Raw genomic sequence first — 23,436 nt, forward strand, 5'->3', positions numbered from 1 at the left:
CAATTTTACAAAAGTGTATGGATTTTGTATATATTTAAAATTGTTGATCTCTAAAAAGGCTTAAATCAAAAAATCGAATTGAAATTCAAGTTTATCATTTTAATCCTATTGTTAGAAAAGATGTAATTTTGAACTCCATGAGGTGGTTCCTTTCAAGAAAGCATTCAGATTGTAATCATGAGTCAAATAATGCTGAGAAGGTTAAAATATTCAAATTGAATTCTAATTACACATGAAATGTTCATTGTTCAATATATTTCTCTTAGTATTTTAATGTGAGGACTTTATTGCTTAAGGAAAATAATTAGTATTTGTTTTTCTATATGTAGCAAGCATTACATTCATGAAACCACTGTATCCCACCTTCTTTCTTTCCTTTCCTGTTCTTTATGAACGTTTCTATTGTTGAACTTTAAAGACTGCCCGAAATTAAGAATTGTGCTGTTCCTAACTTTGCTAAGTTACAGTTTGTTCTGTTTTGCTTTAATAATCAGCTTATGTTTATTAGGTTTTATTATTCAATAAAATGTTTCAAACACAACAAATGGTAGTTGATATGTGTTTACAACTGCAGCATTTTTTATTGTATGGGCACTTTCAAAGGGGCCACAAAATATTGTCTGCAGGTTGACGGAGTACCACATTGGCATCAGCAGGCAGAGTTTTGGGCAGGTGATTGGGGGTATATGTAAGGTTGGAGTAGGGGGAACAACGCATGTACATTGTGTGGACTGTGACTCCTTGAGTTATTGTGAGGGATACCATGCTACCCTGTAATTGAAACCCCTAGTGATTATTATCAACAAACTTTATTCGGTTTTATGAAAGAAAACCATAAAAGTCATACATAAAATGATAAAACATTTTCCAAGTTACAGATTGACAAATATAATATGTACAAGTTAATCAAAACACAAGATAAAAATTAATGAAGTTCAGTACAGAAGTCAATCGCAGTTTGACCTAAGTCTAACAGCGAACCGTAAAAAGTAAAGCGTATGCAAAACAGTGTCATTAGAGAGCAGTTGTAAAAAGATAAGAGCTGGTCTTACCCTCCTAAAACCAGTTTTTTTGAGAATGGGAATAATAAATAACTTTCTAGGGACAGCATAAAAATTACAAAACATTATAAAGTGCATCATGTCCTGACGAGACTCACTGTTGCAGCTACAGGGCATGAGGCACTGGCCTCTGTGGAGGACGCGAGGGTGTGCCATGTGGTAATGGAAGAGGTTGAGCCAAAACCGGGTCATTGAAAATGATTATGGATGCTTTTAAGCCCTAGAAGATAAGGTTCGCTGGTTGGTACGGTTTTTAACACAATGTACATACGCACACTAGGCTTACACCGCTCATTTCCCTCTCTATCACAGTGGCTTATTCCTAAAAAACACTCTTTGACCAGAGAAAAGTCACTCTTACATCTGCGCTCAGGGTTAGCGAATAGTTCCTACCTACCCTGGAGAGGCCAACTCTTATATACTGGAGCCATCGGATGCGTGAGACACGGTCAAGTGAAAGGCATTCACGTAGGATGTCTTTGCTAAGTGTATTTTCTTGCTTAGCCCAAATATTAAACCACAAAGCCAGGGGACGGAAAGCCAGTACATTTTAGAGGAAAGGCATTCTCAACTCTTTGTGCACGACATAAAACAAAGTGCTTTGTGGGACAGAAAGGGTCATTTGGAGGAAAGAGTTTCCAGTACTTTGCACTGCTCCTACCGCAATGTGGCCCAAAATCTCACTCCCATAACTAACCTTTGACATATATTGTCTTCATATGTCTTCAAAAGAGCCCCTATTGGCTTCCCTCCCCCTCTGCTGGTAAAGTTAAAAACAGCTGCAAAAGCTTTCACTAGATCCCCTTTCTTCCAAGTAAGCAAAGGGCACCAACTCAAGGAATCGTCAAACACAACTCCCAAATAGGAGAAAACATTGGTCTTCGGTATTGATGAAAGTCAGAGTTTAATAGTGAACTGCTTAGCTTTACGAGGTCCCACCTGCATAATGAACGACTTGGCATGATGAAACAACAGATCCAAGTCCTCCATAAAAAGGGCAAAAGAATTCAGAAGAAGTTGTAGGCCCCTAGCTGTCCTCGCCAAGAGGATTCCGTCGTCCGCGTATAGAAGGACTGGCAGGCTATGCTTGCCTACCTGGGGACAATCCGCATTTGTGGCCAAAAGGGCTTTCTCTAAGCAATTAATAGATAGGTTAAAAAGAAAGGGTGCTACAATACACCCCTGATGCACCCCTCTCTTGATGTCAAGCTGACTGGTCACTTTCAGGTCCTTTGAATAGCTGACAACCGCAGTTTAATTACGGTGAATAAAATGAAATAAAAGGCGGATATGGCGAGTGGACCTCTTACGGTGCGAAAATCATAAGCATCGTTCATTCGGACATAATTGTCGATCTGGGATGGCATTTACTGATGCTTCCTGCTCTTAACCTATTGTCAACAAGCAGTGACATACACAGATAAGGAGGCTTCCGTTTGATATTCTCTACTGACGAATACACTACATCTTATACCCAGCCACCATAAGGCTGGGACGGAATTATAACCAGTCAGAAGGCTTATTGACAATCTTCGATATTTGGAAGCCCTGAAGAAGTCATGGGTATTCCCAGTACGACGAAACAAGTGTTGGCGTGAAGTATTCCAAGATACCACACATTAAAGACCTTTGGAACCATCTATTTTGTTATTATTACGATATAACTGTACATGCAAACTGTATATCAATATTTTATATTGGTGTGATAGAGATTTGTAGAAATTGCTAATGATCCATGATCATATCTGGGGTAATTTGGATGATTAACCATACTCTAGGCACCCAATACCAATATATTACGGCAGAACTACCACCTGAATAACGTGAAGCGCCACAGCTATCCAGGACATAATCATCCTACTTTGTACATAGTGAATAAAATGATGTTACTGTCAATGCCAATGGAGGACATCAACTGCCACAGATTGGACCTATTAACACAGTTGAATGCTGAGGACAGGTCCATGAAAGCTAGGTATATGGGGCTGGAACGAGCCACAGTGTACTTGTTCAGAACCATGTACAGGTTTAAACACTGTTCCACAGTGGAACGACCTGGGCGAATGCCGTTTTGGATATCGGATAAAATGTTGTTTTCCTCTACCCATGATACAAGTGTGTCAAGTACCATGCGGCCCACCACCTTCACCACAGAGTCCAGCAGAGAAATGGGCCTATAACAATAGGTACTGTCCCGTTATCCCTTTTTAAATGCCGAGACTATAATAGATAAAGCCAATCTGGACTGCAGTATTGATGACAGCTGTGAGGACAGGAACCCAGGTTTTTAAGTGGGCGATGTAGAGATCTGGTGGGATCCCATCTGGCGCGGGGCCTTGTTTTTAGATAGACCCAGAATACCGGCACTCACCTCTTGCGTGGTGAAAATAAGTTCCGACTTGCCTTCCACCCTTTCCTGCCCCTCAATTGGTGGGGTATCCGACTGGAAGATACCCTCAAAATTATGTACCCAATCGTCCTCTGTGATTTGGGCATCCAGTAAATTAGCATTATTTCCAGATAGAAATAGGCTGTTAATAATGCCCCAGAACTTTGAGCTATTACGCAAGTGTACTAGCCTCCACTAAATTGATCCAGGCCTCCACCTTCAGGACAGACTCGCGAGTTGCTAGAGCAGCCTTATATGCTCTTCTTCGTCTTTTGACCGCCTCCCGGTCTTGGGGTTTAACACCCAAGGCCTGTCTCAGGTTCCTGGAAGCCTGGGAGCACGCCGAGTCAAACCATGGTGGACCTGGTTGCTAACAGGCCCGTAGAAAGTTCCTTATGACAGTAGACATGGATCCAAATGCACCCATGATGTCCGGAACACTTGCCTCATCGTCGAGACAGGTGGCAAACTCGCTGCGACACAGAGTTAAAAGGGACTCGTAGAGTAGCTCTGGGAAAATACACCCCCACTTTACGCTCCTTCCCTCTTCCACCTCTTTAAAGGGGACACTAGCCCCCAGCCCACCTTGGTGTGTCAGAGTGTTCGGGTCCAGCCAATTGAGACACAAATGGGGTTGTGGTCACTGCATTCACTCGCCTGCACAGAAAAATCGGTAACCAGAGAGTAAAAGGGGGTTTATACAAAGGTGAAATCAATAACGGCCTCACACCCTCTCCTAATAAAGGTGGGAGTAATATCTGTTTTCCCCAGAGGCAGCTTATTTATTACAGATGTTAGATCAAATTCGAGCAAGATGGAGTTAAGCTCAACACCCTTGGGAGTATGTTCCATGTGTAAGCCTGCTTGTCGTGCACAGCCCATAGCTTCCACTCCTTACATGATGTCCCTACACATGTGTTAAAATCCCCTGTTAAAAAAATGTAGTGATAACTCTGACCTTTCAAGATGCTATGCTGAAGTACAGACCCCAGCAGAGTTATATTTCCCTCATCCGGGTGTGTAACTCCAGCGTTGAAAAAGTTACCAGAGCAGCTTGCTCCTTCCACTGGGCAATAACATCACATGTAAATTGAGAGAGACATACAGTGAGGTATTGTAAGAAACTGGCTCTGTATACTGCACCAAAGTGAGGTACAGTGTGTTTAGAGTCCAAGGGTCTCCAGAGGTCGGCAGAGGTTAAAGTTAGATAGAACCTTACTCTCTAAAGTGTTAGCTTGGTCGAGCAGTAAGGCAGTATCAGAGGACAGTGTTAAGCATTTGATGTACACACTCAGTCAGAAAACTAATTCACACACTCAAGAACTGAACTCTAGGCCAATTGTTTTTGTATAAAAAAATATATTGTTTTATTTCTAGAACCAAGCAAGCCTGGCACAGGTAAGCATAAAAATACTTTGCGGTAATCATTTACTTGTATGAACACAGTTCAAGTATGCAGTACAAATTGTACTTTGTTTGATTTACAGGGGAGAAGTAGTATGCAACACTTAGCAAATACAGTACATTGATATGAATAGGCATTTTCACTAAATTGCAGTTAATAACTTTTTGCTTTACTTTTCTAACTCAGTGCTGGATACCTAGATTCAGCACTGGTACATTTCCTAGAAACAGCTAAGTAATTACGTTTTGGTTATTCGCATGATTTTTAAAGAATATTTACAGTTTTCAAAACTCCACACTTGGAAACTTTTTGGAGCAGTACATTGAAATGAAGGTAAGTTACTTTTCGTGTTACTTTTCTAACTCCGTGCTGGATACCTAGATTCCGTCCATCATCCCCTTTTGTATCGCTTTGTTTGCCCTAAGTTGGCAGGGTATGCTCAGACGTGAGTCCCTTGCTCACTTTGCCACTTGATTCAAGATAGCCTCGTTATTGAGGGTTACGAACCCGAAACCGGTCCCAGGATGCTTGTTTCTGGTCCAGGAAAGACATGGCTTGGCAGTTCGGGCTGGACTGTTCCCATGAGGCACAGAGTCAGACTGATTTGCATATGGCCATGTCTGAACTGGGGTGGTGGAGTGAGCTAAAGAATGGTGATGGATTAAACCCAGATCAGTTGACTGGGGATGAGTGTTTGATTTGCTCAAACGCTCCGTCCATCATCCCCTTTTGTATCGTTTTGGATACCTAGATTCAGCACTGGGACATTCCCTTGAAACAGGTAAGTAAACATGTTTTGGTTATTTGTGCAATTAAAAAAAATATTTTTAGATTTAAAAACTCCACACTTCGAAACATTTTGGAGAAAAAGTGTCCATGTTATCCAACGGTGGGAAAACAGGTTAACGGTTCTCAGGTAAGTAATTGACTGTCGGAGTTAAGTTTCTGGGGTTAGACTCAGGGGGTCTCCCAGGGTCAGTGATACACTGTTGTTGCACCCTCAGCGGCACTAGGACAGACGGGTGCAGAGTGTTGAGGCCCAATGTTATCCTATGGAGGATAGGGGGGCTTCGTTTGGTGGCGGCTGGCAAGCAGGCCACAGGATTGTGGGAGCAAAGCTCCTAGGGTTTAGCTCAGGGCAAGTTGGGGACCAAAGGTGCACCCTCAGCGGCACTAGGGCTGTTTTAAGGTCGGGTGCCCTGTTGATTTCAATGGAGATTCTCCGGGACAAAGAAACACTGCAGGCTTGTGGACGAGGATCTTCCAGGAGCGACCACCACTTCGAGTGGTAAGTTGGGATCTTGTAGGTTGGTTAGGCACCGATGGGTTGGGCACACAAGGCCGTGGGGCGTTGGATGTAGGGGTGCCTTTGGACGTCGCATTTTCTTACCCGCTCCGGTCACGGTAGAGGGAGTCCTCTGGATTGAGGCTACAGACGTCTTCTGGAGGCTTGAGGCAAGTCATTGGTCACCGGATCTCGGGTCAGGATCGCCGGGGGGACCTCCTTGTGGTGTTTTTCCACTCGAGCTTGGGTCGGGTTCGGCGGGTGTGGAGTGGGCTGGATTCTCGGTTTCTGGCTGGCACCAGAAGCTGCAGTTTAAATACGTCAGGTGTTCACATGAGAAACAGTCTTGAAAGTGAAGGCAGGCAGGTCCTCTGGGGTCTGTGAGGGTGCTGGCTGCTGGAAAGGCCGGGGTTTCACAGGAGCAGGTTCAAGGGGAGACAGGGCTGGGGCCAAGTCAGTGGACTTCGCCCTCTTGTTAGCTCTGCACGGCTTCTCATCCTTCTTCTCTTCTTTTCTTGTTGTTGCTGGATCTCAGGAAGGAAGGTTCAGGCTGCCACTAAATACTATATTTAGGGGTGTTACAGGTAGGTGAAGGGCAGGGACCAATGGGTCCCTTCCCTGGAGTGGGTACACCCCTTATTCTGTCACTCTCCAGTGGAAGGGGGGCAGGAGCCTGTCCCTGGTTGGCTGGCTCCCCTCCATCCTCAAGATGGTAGGGACTCGAGGTTGTGCTTCACCTCGCCTCCCCCACCTTAGGGGTGGAGTTGGCAGAGGTGGGCACACCTCTCTTCCGCACTTGTTTTTTCCGCCGGGACCCATTGCTGAAAGCGGCAAATGGTCTGGAGAGTCTCAGAAAGGTGAAGCTTCCCCTTCTTGAACCCTGCCTATCCTGGGGGAGGAAGCTTGGCACCTCTTCCCAGGATGTGCATTGTTTCAGGCCCCCGAGAGCAGCAAGCTCTCGACCCAGGCGTCCAGAAACATGTCTGGTGGTGGCAGCCTAAGCAGCCACTCCGTCAGGTCACTAGGAGTTGGTCTGAGTTTCAGGGGGCATCTCGAAGATGCCCTCTGTTGTGCATTTTACATTAAATACCACTCTGGCATCAGTGTGGGTTTAATGTGCTGAGAAGTTTGATACCAAACTTCCCAGTCTTCAGTGTAGCCATTATGGTGCTGTGGAGTTCGTAATGACAAGCTCCCAGCACCATATATACTTAATGGCAGCACTGCACTTACAATGCCCAGGAATAGACCTGGGCACTGTAGGGATATAGGGCTCATGCACCTGTACACTCACCACTGGCATAGGGCACCCAGCTAGAGAGGTGACTGATGTATGCCAGGGCAGTGGTTTGTGGGCATGGCACACAAGGATGTGTGCCATGTCGACTCTTCACTTTGTTCTGCACCAAGTTACTGCAACAGAAACCCACTGTTCGAGGCATATGAGCTCCAGAATTCACACTTTGTGCATAGATCGCCATCTGGTGTTTGATTTGGATGCTTGCACCTTGTTGACTTTGAAGAAGTCTTTTGTAGTCACGACATAGGTGACTCCTCCCTTGGACGATACTGTGCATGGGCATCGACTCCATCCTCAGATGGTTTTTTTCCGCCATCGGATTCGGATGTAACTTCTGCTCTCCGGTTCGGCACCATATCTCCAAACCTTTTCGACGCGCAAACCATCATAAAATTCGACGGTATTGTTTCTCGATCGTGTGACCTTCGACGCGCTCCTCAAATATCCCATTCCGGTCGTCGACACGGGCCGCTGGGCCTATCGACGCCATTCGAGCCTATGGCTCATGGAAAGGACCCCACACAGTGACCACCACAAGGTCTGTAATCTGGGTCTCTCGACAGAGCACGGCGTGAATAATTGCCATACCTGCGCCTCCTTTCGATCCAAAAAGACCACCTGTGATTGCCGGGCCCGATGACACATCATGGCTCAGCAAGCAGCTCTGGTACCAGTGGACATTTTTGATGAAGGCCCGATGTCCCGGAGGAAGATTCTGAGGAACTGGAAATCGTGTCCGAAGCAGACGACTCCAACGCAGACCACCCCATCCCTCCAGATCAACGAGTGAGTACCACTGCCGCAACCCCAACCCCACCTGCAAAAAAGAAGGCCCTGGTCAAGACTTTGCCTGTTGACCGAAAACAATATTCAGAAGCCCCGCCCCCGGGCTGGCTCCAAAGACAAAGGACAAGTCTTCAGGCAGCTCGTGACCGAGCAAGCCGCATGTTAGTGTCCCACAGGATCCATCGCCACCGAAGTCGGGAGCACAGCCTACTCCCAGAAAGAAATTAGCATCGACCACCCCGACGCCGAAAGAAGAGGCATTTGATCCGAAATGCACACATTCAGAACCGAAAAAGATTTCCGCCTCCACATCGAAGCCGAAGAATCCAAAAATACCTTCCAAGGCTCCGGAGCAGAAATCCAAACCTCGCTTGGACCCGAAAAGATCGGCACCGAAAGCGTCTACCGAAGAGGAAGAACTTTTTCGACCGGATCCTATCGATCCGAATAATAAAAACACTCCACATTCCTGCAGTGCCTGTTGAGGAAAAAAACGGTGCTACTAAACCTATACAACCCTCTTCTCCTTTTCTTCCTACCAATCCTATCTCTCCTCCACACTCTCCTATACTTCCACCAAACTCACCATTACCACAGGTCGATGATGATTTAGAGGATGGGGGAGGCAACAATGACCCTTTTACAGACCCTGATACCAACAGACGTACCACAGGACGACTGGGACGATTATGATGACCCGGTCCACCCTCCAGACCTCCCTGATCCCCAGGCATACCCAACAGGCATACCCAGGCATATCCAACAAAGCCATCTCCCCAGATGACAATATTGGTTTTAGTCAGTTGGTAAATAGGGCAGCTACATACCATGGTGTTTCAATGCATTCAGACACTTTTGAGCAGTCACTGAAGACTGTACAAACCCTGCCAATGTTAAAAGGTGTCATTAAACATGCCCCTGACATATTTAAAGACCCTGTTAGGGCTAGAATTCTCAATGTGAGAATTGACAAAAAATATAAACCTCCTCTCAATGATCCCGCCTACATCAAAGTCCACTCCCTTAAGATTCTCTGGTGGTAGCTAATGCTAGAAAACGGGCTAATTCTCAGACCTCTGGTGAGGCACCACCTACGGCAAGAAGTATAAATTATTAGATGCTTCCGGCAAACTAGTTGCTGCTCAAGCAGCTAATCACTGGCGGATAGCTAACACACAAGCATTACTTGCTAGGTATGATAGGGCTCACTATGACCAACTAGAAACCCTATTGCAACATTTACCAGATCAATACAAGACCAAGGCCAATGATCTCATCCAAGAGGGTAAATTAATAACCAATGCATCAATCAAGTATGCCCTTGATGCAGCAGACACCGCCTCTCGGGCCTTTAACACTAGCATGTTACTCAGACAACATGCTTGGTTGCACATTTCTGGCTTCAAACAGGAGGTACAAACAACTATCCTCAACCAGGTGTTCAATCAGCAACACCTTTTTGGACCGGCTGTAGACACCAAAAAATTAAAAAGGACACGGAGACTGCTAAATCCATGGGAGCATTACAGTCTCCATCCACACGTGGTTCCTTTCGCCGCTCCTTCTACAGAGGATAATCCAAGAACATTAGTAGAGACACTACGTCCTCTTCATACAAAAACACCATACAAACATATACCAGTAGGGGATATTTTAGAGGTGGATACAGGGAAAGTAACAACAAAGGGAGAGGTTGAGGTAACAACAACACTCGCACCTCCCCCGCTAGTAAGCAGGGACTTCCCTCCAGCCCATTCCACTCCGGTCGGAGGAAGACTATCACAGTTCCTACCTGTCTGGAATTCCATCACTATGGACAAGTGGGTAAGACATATTATCCAGTATGGCTACTGCCTAGAACTTTCTGCTACTCCCCTCAACTTACCACCCAAACAGCGTCCAATGTCCGGGGATCATCTAACACTCCTCAAACAAGAAGTTCTTTCACTGCTTCAAAAGCATGCAATAGAACCAGTTCCCATACAACATCAATGAACAGGGGTTTACTCCCTGTATTTCCTAATCCCCAAAAAAGACGGGACTCTAAGACCAATACTGGACCCTAGACCTCTCAATTTCTACGTCCAATCAGATCATTTTCACATGATCACTCTGCAGCAGATCCTTCCACTGCTTCAAAGAGGCGACTTCCTTGCCACACTAGATCTCAAGGACTCCTACTTCCAAATTCCCATTCACCCTGCTCACAGGAAATACCTAAGATTCACAGTGGCCGGCCAGCATTATCAGTTCAAGGTCCTTCCATTTGGGGTGACCACAGCACTCAGGGTGTTCACAAAGTGCCTTGCAGTAGTAGCAGCGCACTTAAGAAGGCAGCAAATCCACGCATTTCCATACCTCGACGACTGGCTCTTAAAAGCCAAGTCATACGTCAGTGTGTTCATCACACTTATCAAATGATCCAGCTATTACACGACTTAGGGATCACACTAAACTACACCAAGTCACACCTTCAACCCTCCTACGTACATCAGTATCTACGAGCTACAACAGACACTTGCAAAGCTCTAGCATACCCTAATCCAGCCAGGATACCCAGCATGCAAACCCTCATCACCAAGTTTCAGCCTCAACACTCTCTCTAAGCACAAGTGTTTATGCAGCTAATAGGGATGATGGCCTCTTGCATTTTCATTGTACCTCACGCAAGACTTCAGATGCGCCCTTTACAAGCATGTTTGGCATGTCAGTGGAATCAGGCTCTGGGACAACTTATAGATCTGATGTTGGTAGACAGCCAAACACATCGCTCTCTGCAGTGGTGGAACACACAAAACCTTTCCAAAGGACGGCCGTTCCTAGTGCCAGTTTCACAAATAGTGCTAACAACAGATGCACCACTCACCGGCTGGAGAGCCCATCTCCTAAATCACACAATTCAGGGCAAGTGGACCACACAACAAAAAGCGCTCCACATCAGTCACCTAGAACCACTGGCAATATTTATAGTTCCAAGTACATCTTCTCAACAAGGCTGCCTTAGTCCGGATGGACAATATGACAGCAATGGACTACATACAAAAGCAACACATTCTTTGCAGCTGTCTCACCTAGCGCAAAGTATATGGAGGTGGGCCATTACACAAAACATATATCTCCTGGTAGAACATCTTCCAGGAGTAAACAATCAGATAGCGGATCTGTTAAGTCGTCAGACTTAACAAATACACGAATGGGAACTTCATCCACAAGTCCTTCAACCTTTCTTCCAAATGTGGGGTCAATTTGAGATAGATCTGTTCGCAACACACTCAAACGCAAAATGCCACACCTTCGCTGCCAGGTTCCCAAACCCGCTGTCCAAGGGCAATGCAATATGGATGAACTGGTCAGGGAGATTTGCGTACGCTTTTCCGCCGCTCCCATTCATCCCACTAGTAGTACGCAAGTTCAAACAGCCGTCTCTCAAGATGATCCTGGTTGCTCCCATATGGGCACGGCAACCATGGTTCACAACACTCCTTGAACTCTCAATAGTTCCACACCAAAAACTACATCTGTCCCCAAAACTGCTGACGCAGAACCATGGAGAGATAAGGCACCCAGATCCAGCACAACTGAATCTAGCAATCTAGCAATCTGGCTCCTGAAATCTTAGAGTTTGGTTACCTGAACCTCCCACGGACTGTATGAATATTATTAAAGAAGCCAAACGCCTGACTACTAGAGCTTGCTATGCAGCTAAATGGAAAAGATTTGTCATTTACTACAATAACGACAAAATTGACCCATTAGATGCTTCAATTCAGAACATTATTTGCTATTTACTACATCTACAAAGATGAAATTTTGCATACTCATCAATCAGATCACATCTACCTGCTCTTGCAGCCTACTTACAAAACGGGCAACATTTGTCATTGTTTACGGTACCTGCTATCAAAGCCTTCATGGAAGGCCTTAAAACAATAATTCCAACCAGACTGACACCATCTCCAGTGTGGAACCTAAACATTGTTCTTACTAGGCTCATGGGTCCCCCGTTTGAGCCTTTACACAAATGTGAATTACAATTCCTTACATGGAAAGTAGCTTTCCTTGCCGCAATCACCTCTCTCAGGAGAGTAAGTGAGATTCCGGCTTTAACCGTACAAGAACCATTTTTACAAATACATCGCAACAAAGTGGTTCTTAGAACATTTCTTCCAAAGGTGATTTCTCCATTCCATCTTAATCAATCAGTAGAGTTACCAGTATTTTTCCAAAACCCTGATTCTGTAGCGGAAAGAGGTCTTCACACCCTTGATGTCAAAAGAGCTTTACTTTATTACATAGACAGAACTAAACCCTTTAGGAAAACAAAACAACTGTTTGCGGATTTCTCACCACCTCATAAAGGCAACTCAATTTTCAATGCTGGAATTGCCAGGTGGATAGTAAAATGCATTCAAATATGCTATCAGAAAGCAAAATGCATGTTAACAATTCCCCCTAGAGCGCACTCAACACGCCAACTAGGGACTTCCATGGCATTCTTAGGCAACATTCCCCTAGAAGACATTTGTAAGGCAGCAACATGTTCTACTACATACACCTAAACCAAACACTATTGTGTAGATGTACAGGCAAACACTTTTTCAAACCACTGCAACAGATACAGGCAACCACTGCTAGGGGAGACACAGCTGTACAATCTATGCACAGAGTGTGAATTCTGCGACTCATATGCCTCGAACGGAAAATGCTACTTACCAGTATGCATCGGTTCTTGGCATGTATAGCTGCAGAGATTCACACGCCCCCCACCTCCTCGTAACCTGTATCTGTTCCAGTGTTATCTTAGATACTTTCTCATGGACATCTCTGTTTCTTACAAACTTCATCATTTCCCTTCATGGCGAAAAACAATCTGAGGATGGAGTTGATGCCCATGCCCATCGTCCAAAGGAGAAGTCCCCTATCTTGTGACTACAAAAGACTTCTTCCGAGACAACAACAAGGTGCAAGCATCCGAGCCCCACACCAGATGGCCATCTATGCTCAGAGTGTGAATCTCTGCAGCTCTACATGCCAAGAACAGATGCACACTGGTAAGTAGCATTTTCCTTCCTACAGGGAGCGGAGATTTGTATTTGTATTTGTAGTTGAATTTATAGGGCGCGCAGCTACCCACAAGGGGTCTCCCGGCGCCAATAGAGAAATGATTACACATCGTGATGCTAAGGACAGCTAGAGAAACAAAGGTGATAAGCCCCCTCTTGGCTCTCCCTGACCTGGATGGGGTAGCTGGAACAAAGAGGGTTTTATAGCCATCCAGGTGCTAATTATTGTCTCCAGCCCAAGTTTGCTGGAGGCATATCACATCAAAACTCTTAACAAGGGTGAACCATTCGGTGTTCCCAATCTTACTCTTCAGCCCCGCGATATTCCAAGAAAGAAATGTACACCCTCCATTCACACTCGATACCTGTTCCGGGGGCGATACATTTCCCTGGGATGCGGGTGCCACAGGGTCCGAGGGACCCTCACATCGTCAATCGCAATCTTCCTATGAGCTCATAGGAGTAAACCTATTTGATGTGCTTACCACTATAATCCCCTCTGCTCGACCCCTATGGCCCACCTCTTGGAGCCGCTCGCGCTGGTATTGTAGGCGGTAATAATTGGGTCTGTAGAAGTATACCAGCGGGAGTGTCAAGATTGCTGAGTTCCAACACCTGTAGTTAGACTGGGCAACCGTGCTTAAGATTCGGTTTACCATGACTGGATTGTTAAAATTGATGATATTGTAGTCCCCAAGCCAGGATTTCTTGGCGCTACCAACCCTCTGTGTCTGGCGCACCATGAGAATTTGGTTTTCAACCCTAAGCACAGGGGCAATGTTTTAATTGAGCCAGTGCACCACCTTATTGTTCAGCTGGTAAAAGTCTTCCTTGGTCCCGGGGTTGAGGCATGGTACTCTAGCTAACACCACAACAAGCGTCGTGGACTCTGGTAGAAGATGAATAGAGCCCAAACTAGGATAATAGTTATTCTAGTCCCGGGGGTATGGCTTCCAGCCCTTCCCACCTATCATCGGAACTGTACAATCCGCCCACTTTGAAACCCTGAGACTGAAAAGATACTGGGTTCTGGGTGCCCCGGCCCCCCTCCGGTTGGCTAAACGGTGCTGGGGGTCAGTCCTGGGCAATAGGTGCAGTTGTATCTCCTACCATGTGACTAGGCTGCTTCGTGATAGACACTGCTCTGTCTCCTGCTTCTGTGCCACTACTACTGGGACTGGAAATGGTGGTCGAGATCGTAGGCCTTGTAAGAGGGATACTTGTGGAGAGAAGGACACGGTCCCTTTGCAAGTAGGTATCAGTGCAGACAGGTTGCTTTCCAGTGCAGAAAGTCGGAGTAGGATGGGGTCCAATTTAGTTCCAAATGCTGACAGCAAGGCTGCTTTGAGCATGTCTAACAAAATTGCATCCAGGTTAGGCACTTCTGGTTGCATGTCAGGAGGACACATTATCCAGTATTAGGAAGCACATAGAGCAGAAGATTGTAGAGCTGGAATTGTTCAACGTAGCCCATGAAAAAACTCAGGTCTTCCCCCTTACTTAATTTTATAGTAACACAATAGAGAGGTTGGGCTTGTTTGTTATTATCAAGGAGCCTAGAACGCTGAAACTGAACCTTGTAAAATCGAGTAACCTCTGGTATACGGCCACATGCAGAGGAAAGAGGAAGGCTTTAACTGTAGCTCTGGGCAAGAAAGACCTGACATCAGACCTCTTGAGGCGGAAGACGGGAGGGTTACTACGCTGTGTTTTTAACTAGAATTGTGCATTTAGTTATTTCTGTGATTTTAAAAACAAACTTGCACCTTCTCTGGGCATTTACCGCGCTGCAGTTTTAGAGGCAGCTGCGGGATTTGTTGTGTTGCCGCGATTTTCGGGACACTGAGGCCACGCCCACTAACACCAGGCCACGCCCCTCCCCACACCAGCATTTAAAGAGCGCTGATTCGCTAGCGCGATCCCTGACATCAGACCTCTTGAGGCGGAAGCCGGGAGGGTTACTACGCTGTGTTTTTAACTAGAACTGTGCATTTAGTTATTTCTGTGATTTTAAAAACAAACTTGCACCTTCTCTGGGCATTTACCGCGCTGCAGTTTTAGAGGCAGCTGCGGGATTTGTTGTGTTGCCGCGATTTTCGGGACACTGAGGCCACGCCCACTAACACCAGGCCACGCCCCTCCCCACACCAGCATTTAAAGCGCGCTGATTCGCTAGCGCGATCCCTGACATCAGACCTCTTGAGGCGGAAGCCGGGAGGGTTACTACGCTGTGTTTTTAACTAGAATTGTGCATTTAGTTATTTCTGTGATTTTAAAAACAAACTTGCACCTTCTCTGGGCATTTACCGCGCTGCAGTTTTAGAGGCAGCTGCGGGATTTGTTGTGTTGCCGCGATTTTCGGGACACTGAGGCCACGCCCACTAACACCAGGCCACGCCCCTCCCCACACCAGCATTTAAAGCGCGCTGATTCGCTAGCGCGATCCCTGACATCAGACCTCTTGAGGCGGAAGCCGGGAGGGTTACTACGCTGTGTTTTTAACTAGAATTGTGTATTTAGTTATTTCTGTGATTTTAAAAACAAACTTGCACCTTCTCTGGGCATTTACCGCGCTGCAGTTTTAGAGGCAGCTGCGGGATTTGTTGTGTTGCCGCGATTTTCGGGACACTGAGGCCACGCCCACTAACACCAGGCCACGCCCCTCCCCACACCAGCATTTAAAGCGCGCTGATTCGCTAGCGCGATCCCTGACATCAGACCTCTTGAGGCGGAAGCCGGGAGGGTTACTACGCTGTGTTTTTAACTAGAATTGTGCATTTAGTTATTTCTGTGATTTTAAAAACAAACTTGCACCTTCTCTGGGCATTTACCGCGCTGCAGTTTTAGAGGCAGCTGCGGGATTTGTTGTGTTGCCGCGATTTTCGGGACACTGAGGCCACGCCCACCAACACCAGGCCACGCCCCCTCCCTATTACTTACCCCTACTTAATATGTGTAATTTCCGGAAGCGCAGCGGACGAGCGCAGCGGGCGCGACGATTGCGCGCCGAAGGCGCGCATAAGGCAAGCTCGTCTGCGCTCGTCCGCGCCGAGGACGGGCCCGGGGCCACCCCCCCTGTTCTGCCTGGTCCACGACCCACCATCAATACTCCTCTGCTATGTTACTCCTCCGCAGAACTCCGGAGCTATAAACCTTATGCCGAAATAGCCCATCCCACACCCCTCTGTAATTACGACTCTTGCATTGGACCACTTATATGTCCCACATGCATAAAGATACCGTCTACAGACACTACCACCTCCATACCCACAGTGTCTGCAGCTTTAATAAACGTTCGTTCCTTACCCAAACACAAAATGGAAATCGCCGAGTTCATTGACTCTCATGACCTGGACCTATTATTTATCACCGAAACATGGGGAAATGAATCCTCTGGACCTGATTTCAGAGATGCCATGCCTAACAATTACTGTGTAAGCAAGCTAAACAGACCCCTAAGAAAAGGCGGAGGAATAGCAATTATACATAAAGAGCACCTAAAATTAACAACATCAGAAACTACTCTCCTTGAGTGTGAAGCTCTCCTCTTTGCCATACGCACCTCCAGTAAAACTACCTTTAGAGGTTTGTTAATTTACCGCCCCCCAGGATCCAGATCTAAATTTCTCTCAAATGTAGACAAAATCATTGAGATGTCTATTGGAGCCCAACACTTCACCGTATTAGGTGACTTCAATTTTCATCTTGAATCTCATGATGACCTTGATACAGGAACATTATTAGGTGACATGGAGTCAGTAGACCTCCTACAAATCGTCAAATCACCTACCCACTCAGCAGGGCATACCTTAGACGGCCTATTCACCAACGACAGAGATATTACAATCAATAAGGTTCTTCCTCTAACATGGACAGACCATTCGGCAGTTTGTTTTTCAGTCCCCATTACTCCTTGTCCACCCTCCCAGACTACTTCTGGACCAATAAAATTCAGAGACTGGAAAAACATTAATATCGACCAGCTCACTGAGATCATACGGGACAGTCCTCCGCTAAACAAGCAAGACCCTGTAGCTGCGTCAGCCACCTACTTAAACATCCTGAACGCAGCCTGTAACAAACTAGCCCCCACAAAAATATCTAACAGGAACAGAAAGCATCCTTCAGCCCCTTGGTTCTCGGAATCACTCAGATTGCAGCGCCAATATTGCAGGAACTTAGAAAGACAATGGCGTCGACACTATAATAACGCAGACAAGATCAGCTATAAAAACGCCCTTTCCATCTATAAAAAACTGATCACATCCGAGAAAACCACTTACTACACCAACCAAATCAACCAGGCCAAAAATTCATCAGGAAAACTGTTCCAGGTAGTAACATACCTGTCCAATCCTCCTCCACCCCCCTCAGAGGGATCTCAGGACCTCTCAGATGCACTGGCCAAATTTTTTGAAGATAAGGTCAGAGCCATTTTCTCCACTTTTGCACCTGACCCTTCCTTATCCCCTACCGAGCACCCTACGACAAATAACACTCCTAATTTCCCAGCCTTCGAAAACATCACGAAAGATACGGTTCAACCCCTTATCGCCAGAACCAAATCTGGATCCCCATTTGATCCTTGCCCTCCTGCTGTTCTCAACCTTATCCCAGAAGCTGTTGCCCCGTCACTCACTACGATCTGCAACGCAATGTTCACATCCGGCACCTACCCTTCAGTATGGAAGGAAGCCATTATCAAGCCGCTACTCAAAAAACCCAGTCTAGACCCGTCTCTCCCATCCAGCTACAGGCCTATTGCATGCCTTCCTTTTCCGGCCAAAATCTTTGAAAAGATCATGAACCAGCAACTGGCAACATACATCCACAACAACAACATACTAGATGACACCCAGTTCGGGTTCCGTCAGGGACATGGCACAGAGACAGCTCTCCTGAAGGCAGCGGACGAGATTCGATCCATTATGGACAATGGAGGAGCTGCAATCCTCATACTTTTAGACCTGTCCGCAGCCTTCGACACGGTCGATCATGCCACTCTGATCGACCGTGTCGCGGCCATAGGAGTAAGGGACAAGGCTAAGGAGCTTCTGGCCTCATTCTTGTCAAACCGCCCACAAACGGTGAAGCTGGGACAATACACTTCCCAGACCTTCTCCCTGCCTTGCGGTGTACCACAGGGATCCTCGCTAAGCCCGACACTGTTCAATATATATGTGTCTGACTTAGCGAGGGTCATCAAGTCCCATGGTATCTCTCTCACTACATACGCAGACGACACACAGCTGGTGTTGTCCGTATTCGATGATGGCCAAACAGTAGCGTCAAACTTCCAATCTGGCATGGAAGCAATAAGCTCCTGGATGTCATCAAACTGCCTCAAGCTAAATTCTGATAAAACAGAAGTGATGACATTCGGGAGACTACAACCAACCTGGTCTCCTCAATGGTGGCCCCAACAATTGGGACAACCTCCAGTACCAGTGGTCAAGGTACGAAACTTGGGGGTCATTTTCGACAACAAACTGTCCTTCCAGCAGCACGCAAACTCAGTGGTCTCATCTGCCTTCCACACCTTAAAAAAAATCAAAAAACTCATTCCGTACCTACCATCTTCCGCAGGCAAAACTTTAGTCAGCACGCTAGTCTTTTCCAAGACTGACTATTGTAATGCCTTACTCCTAAATGCACAACAAAAGGTCCTTAATAAATTACAGACTGTACAGAATGCAGCAGCTAGGACCCTGCTACGCATTCCTAAATTTGCATCTGTCTCCCCCTACATCCAACAGCTGCATTGGCTGCCGGTAAGGAGCCGCATCAAATTTAAAGCCTTGTGCATAGCGTACAAAGCCATTCATAACCATGGCCCCCTATTTCTAAAACAAGCCTTTCGCCCACCTGAACAGCAAAGAACATTGCGTTCATCTTCTGCCCATCTGCTAACAGTCCCCCGCACAAGAAGGGCTAACTGGGGAGACAAACGTTTCACCGTTGCCACAGCTAGACTGTGGAACACTCTCCCTCTCCACCTTAAGTGTGCACCTACCCTGCTTAAGTTCAGAAAAAATCTGAAAACATGGCTATTCCATGCCTAGTTTCCTTTCCTACGGAGAGTTCTGTGACACAGCGCCGAGACACCCTCGGGTATTTGCGCGCTCTAAAAATTGCCCCAAATAAATAAATAAATTAGTAAGAGGAGGCAGAAAGGAGTACTCAAGAGCCACAGTTTTAGCGAAGCGTGACTGGGAGGAACAGCACTGGCAGGAGCTTAAATCTGCCTCCCAGATGAAAGACCCAACCTTATTTTGGGAGTTAATTAATAAAGCCAATAGAAGGGGAGCTGATCCTAACCCAAACCACATTACAGAGCAACAATGGTACACCCATTTTCTCAACCTGTACTGTGGCGTACGAGAATCTCAGTCCCCACAAAGCGCTCCTGTAAGATCTGGATCAGAGAACTCTGTACCAGCAGAACCCTTTTCAATCAAAGAGGTACATGTGGTCATTAAGGGTTGAGGTACTGGGTTTTTCAGAACCTGTACTGATCCGGTAACCCAGCGGTGTCAGGGGCAACACCCAAAGACCTCGAGTACTTTCCTGATTCAGACCACAGAAACACGAGTCTTCTAGGTGAAGTCAAGGATCAAATTTATTGGCTGCAACCAAGTAACAAGCGTCCTAGAAGTACAACAGCATGTAGGTTCTCAGGAGACTGCTCAAATGTACAAAGCCTGGCTTCTTCTTTTATACAGATTTTTAAGCTTCAGGCAAGCATTCTTAGATTTACAGTGCAAACATTCTAGGATTTACAGTGAGCTATTCACATATTTTCATTACAAAAGAAAAAGCAGAGTCATGATGACAAGTATACATTTAGTGTGTCCAGTTCGTGATCAATTACCCGGCAAGGCCCAACATTTCCATCAGATATCGGTGTACCCTCAATAAAACCGGGCTCCTCCTCATCAAAAAAGCAAAAGGAGAGAAAGGAGCAGGGACAGGTGTGAGCAAGATTTAGGCAGGGTGTTGTGGTAAATAAATAAATAATACCCTATTTTTGAATGTATAAATGAATAACAGATAGCTCAATAAATAAGAGTCAAAATTCGAGGTAGTAGGAGTTTCGCAGGTTTATTACAGCATAAAGGACAGGAACAGGACAACCTGCATAGGAATAGGATGGCAGGGCCCAGCAGCGCTGCTGGTGTCAGGATCGGGACAAGGGGAACGGATGACTTCTTTTAATAACAGTGCATTAGCATATATACATAACGCAAACACATAGCATTACATTGCAGTAGGCGTAGCAGTGGGTGGAGCAGAAGGTGTGACGCGCAGCAGTCGCGAAAGATAAGGGTGAAAAGAGGTGTAACAGGGCGTATACATAGACATGTGATGCAAACGTAACAGAATATGTCATGAATGGGGCGGAAACCATGGAGGGGGCTACCTGAGGAGCCGGGACCTCTAACCTAATGGTGCGCGCAAACTAGCAATGACGTATCACTAGGAGAAGCTGGGGGCTATGAACTCTGTGCTAGGAGCAGAGACTGAAGTCTGGAGAGTCAGGGCGACATGTACCTAAACAGTATCTAGTATCTGATGTTTAGAGAACATGTTGATATAAACTAGAAGTCAGGAGGGGAAAAGGTTAACAGACACTAAGACTGGACCATGCATTATTCTACATGTAGTGCGTGATGAAGAATATTAAATGACCATTAAATGCAGTATTTCTCTAACGTGGAGACGTGAAGGCTAGACAATGACGGAAACTATTGATGCGATTCAGTAGTTTAGGAATGCAGAGAAGGAGGACTGAACTGATAACTGGAACTATAACATACTTTTGGCAGACTCAGAGGCAGAGCCAGGCTGAACCGGGCACTGTGAGGCAGGAAGTAAGTGAAGGGTCGAGGATACAGGTGGGGCTGTATCGCTCCTCAGCGAGGTTTCAGGAGACAGGAGCTGAATCTGGTGTCCAGGCCCTTTTGAGGCCTAGAAACGGGGACTTTACAATGGAATAACGTGCACACTGAGAAACGTGGCAACGTAGCTTTACATAGGCCTGATATTCGTAGTATTCACGAGAACTGGAAACTGGCATACTAGAGGTGGACACAACTGTAATTGCGTCATTAATCGAACATGGGGAATGCATATGCATATTTAATCATGCACACATAACATATGATGGATGATACGTAGGGACACAGAACATGGCAAAATTTACTTTTCCACATTCCCTCCTTGTCACTACGTTTCCATCAGGAAACATCAATTTTCATGATACCGTCTATCATTTCATACAGTATCATTTGCTCGTCTCGAATTTTCTTGGAACGGGATTTAGAACGGGGCTTGGGACTAGGAATACAAGAGGTAGCACAAATGCCGCAAATCGCAGGGCCACATTGTATACAGAGACAGCAGCTGAATATGATCGCTACTGCAATACCTAGGAAGGACAATATTTTCCATCCCCATGCGGAAATTATATTCCAGAACCAACCGGACCATGTCCAGGTGCCTGGATCTTGGTGTAACAGATGGGCAATTTTATGGAGTCTGGTTATAGCTGAATAAACAGACGGCGCGTTATTTGGAATGAAAATGCAGCAACTAGATCCGATGACTCTACAGGCCCCACCCCTATCGGTCAGTATGACGTCAAGGACGAGACGATTCTGTAAAACGACAAATCTCATAGCAGATTGCTCTTCGGTTAAGTTACCTAGAGCAGAGGCAGTCTCATTTACTACAGCTTCGAGGGTTCTGGTTAACCTACGGATTAGCTTACTATTCTGGATAGGTCCTATAAAGAAAAAGAAACCTCTGTTGAAATCTGTATACTGTTCTAGAGCAGTTTCAGTATAATCGACAATTGGGGACTCCCTTTTATGTCTAATGTGTACTAGATGTGTGTTTCTATGATAATCAGGTGGGGCTAGAAAAACAGGTGGCAGTAGGAAGGCAATGTAACAGGTTCCCTCCCAATCGAGGGGCAGACGAACATATGCAGTTTGACCACAAATAAAATAAGAATGACGTGAAGCTTTGAAGATAGATTTCCCACTGTCACTATACTTGACAATAGTAGTACAATCACTATGTCCTACATGTACAGAACCATAATTTCGGACACATAATTCACCTTTGACTGGTAGTACTGAAATAGCAGGTAAGTCTGGAGTAGTATCAGACTGAACATTCAAGACCATGAAATTCGAAGAATAATTACCTAAATTATACACTTCATTTTCTAGATCTAACCCTGTTCTGTGGGGAAGACCTTGCTTGTCTGGAAAACATGTACTGTTAAGAAAAGACATATCTGTTGAGGATGACGTTAACGTGGACCATGCTCCACACGAACCATTATGTGAAAAAGGATAAGGAAAAAGTGGCAGAACTCCCTTCGGTGTCTGAAAAGGGGGGAGTCGACCACACACCCAACAATTAGTGGCATTGCTGGTCTGATGTGAGTAATGTAACATGCGGATGAATGAGTTATTTCGCATAGCGAGGCGGTAAGAGAGTTCATGAGGAGGCAGATCACTAAACGTGTGCTCTACTGTAGCATTAGCAGACTTATTTACATGAAGAACTGGGAAATACAAGAAAAATGCATAACTGGTGCAGGAAATCATAATGCTGAGAAATAATATGAAACATAGAAAAACGATACATCGAATTGAGTTTTGACTAACTCTCTCACTATGGGGGTCTATTTTATACATGTCAGAAACAGTCTAACCGTTTCACCTAGTGGAGGACTTAGACAATCAAACTGACTGACTTATTTTACTAGACCGGAGTTTTAACTTATACTCCTGTTGCAGAGTTTTCTCTAACAGGGGAGGGTTTGTAGCAATGTCTTTTGCGGGACAGTCCTTGAGAACAATGCTTTGGCAATCCTTCAAATCCTGGGAAATGTTCTTTAAGACGGGTTTCAGTCCATTAAATTGTTTTACATGAGAAAGGTGCACCCAGCCTTTGCGACCTTCCAACTTCACGGCTGTACGGGTGGTGAGGAGGACCTGTCGGGGCTCTTTCCAGCGAGGCTCCAGCGGACTTGATCTGTCGAAATTCCTCACCAATACCATGGATCCTGGAACGATTTCATGCGGTGCCACCTCGGTATTGTCTGGAAATGCGGCGGCAACCTGTGAACGAC

The 23,436-nt window shown here is 45.9% G+C and overlaps 1 pseudogene; it reads left to right on the forward strand.

The window, feature by feature from the left end:
- The first annotated feature begins 16,606 nt into the window (after positions 1-16,606).
- The window catches only part of LOC144805895 (uncharacterized), an 80,471-nt pseudogene continuing 73,641 nt past the window's right edge, over positions 16,607-23,436 (forward strand).

The sequence above is a fragment of the Lissotriton helveticus genome (genome assembly GCF_964261635.1).
Source record: "Lissotriton helveticus chromosome 1_1 unlocalized genomic scaffold, aLisHel1.1 SUPER_1_unloc_31, whole genome shotgun sequence".
NCBI lineage: Eukaryota > Metazoa > Chordata > Amphibia > Caudata > Salamandridae > Lissotriton > Lissotriton helveticus.